Here is a 2016-nt window from a genome sequence, read left to right as displayed (position 1 = left end):
GTGGAAATCTTTTGAAGGAACTAGAATCACTACACTGTAGCTGTCTCAAATTGTATAACATGCTGTCATTCATTAAAAGGAGTAGTCTTATTGTTATGCATATCCATGAATTAAAGTGATAAGAATAGTTTCAATATAAGGACACTATTCTCTTCAGAAATTGAATACGGGGTGGTAAGATGCAATGGCTGAGTTTGTGGGGCTTGGAATCACAATCGCTTGGCTCAATCTGGAGTGTTCCATTTACTAGCTATGCATCCTTGCAAAGGTTGTTTAACCTCCATCATTTTATTCTCTCCATCTGTAGGGATGAAAAGGGTACTTATCTCACTGAAATGATGTGAGGATTATATAAAATATGATGTATAAAAAGCCCTTATATAATTCTAGGTACAGAGTAAAATGCTCAAAAATTGCTCAATAAATTTTAGTCATTTTTTATATTGAGGTATAATTGACATATAACATTACATTAATTTCAGGTGTACAACATAATGATTTGATATTGATATATACTGTGAAATGATCACCACAATAAATCTAGTTAAACTATCACCACACATAGTTACAAACTTTTTTCTTGTGATGAGAACTTTTAAGATCCACTCTCTTAGCTTACATTACATCTTCATGACTTATTTATTTTATAGCTTGAAGTTTATACCTTTTGATCATCTTCATTTATTTCACTTACTAAATTATAGTCATTTTTACTGCAGCATGATGAGTATTCTGTCACTAGAAATATGAAGGCACATGAAGGACTGCTTATCAGAATGATGGTGGAGTGGGCATTAATGCAGAGCTTAGATATATAGTTGTCCTTTAAAGTCCATTCAGGATTGAGATATTACATTTATATTAAAATAATGTGTAATAATTATATAAAGTAGAATTATATGTTTTAAATTATATGATTACATCACAGGATGTAATTCATAGTTCCAAAGTGTTCCATTTACTGAACACTGTATAATAATTTCATTAGCAAAGTCTTCTTGTATCTTTTCTTAGAATAAAACAAAAGTTGAATAAATAAGAGGACGAGTCCCCAAGAAAATGAGAAAATCATAATGGGAACCAGAAATAAGGAATTGAACATTTTTTCACATGAAATATTAATTATTCTAAAGCAGAGCTCCTGTGCCGAGAGCTGACTTGGAGTCCTTTATCCATCTCTCAGTCCCCTGCATACTTTGACTTGGACAGTTGGCTCTATCACATTGTTGTTAGTTTAAGTGCTATACAGAGGTACTTTCAAGACCCTCCATTCCATATAGATCACCATCTCTAGTCCCCTTTCTCTATGTGTGTTCTGGAAATGCCACTAACTCAGCGACAGCAACAGGAGACAAACCTGGAAAACCTTTTCACTCAGGTCAATTTATTGACCAACTTTCAATACCCTTCAGTTGATCGGAGACATCCCTTCATGTGAGGAGGTGCAGACTACACTCTCCAATCCACAGCTGTAAGTCTGTCACATTCTCAGGTATAGGGGAGGCTGCTCCGCGAGGTGTCCACAGAATCACAGAAATCCAGTATTGAAAAACCGCAGTGCCTTCATTTAATCTGTGAGAGGTGAAGTATTTCCCCAGACCTACAGCACTAAGTCATGGTGCAATTAAGGACCAGATTAAAGGTCTCCTAACTTACAATCATCTTCCCTCCACCCTCTCAACTCCTAACACTCACTCATACATCTGTCAGAACAGATCTGTCTTCAAGTGAGAGAGATGAACGCTCCTAAAAGGCTCGAACTTGTGTGCACATCACTGACCAGCGCAGAGCTGGCTCACAACAGGAGCTCAATGTTTCAGATACAACTGGATTAAAGCACCAAATTAAAACAATCCCTTTAATGCAGGAAATTCTAAGTTTCAGAAGAGGACCTTCACACTGAATCTCTGCCCAGCAACTGATGATGCTATTTATCTCTGGTGCTGATTGGTTCTCCAACACTGAGGTTACTCAATTCAGGAACAGAGAAATGAGGGCCTTGGTTTCTATTATTTG

This window comes from Rhinolophus ferrumequinum, chromosome 3 (assembly GCF_004115265.2).
Source record: "Rhinolophus ferrumequinum isolate MPI-CBG mRhiFer1 chromosome 3, mRhiFer1_v1.p, whole genome shotgun sequence".
In the NCBI taxonomy this organism is placed as follows: domain Eukaryota; kingdom Metazoa; phylum Chordata; class Mammalia; order Chiroptera; family Rhinolophidae; genus Rhinolophus; species Rhinolophus ferrumequinum.
This window is presented reverse-complemented; position numbering follows the sequence as displayed.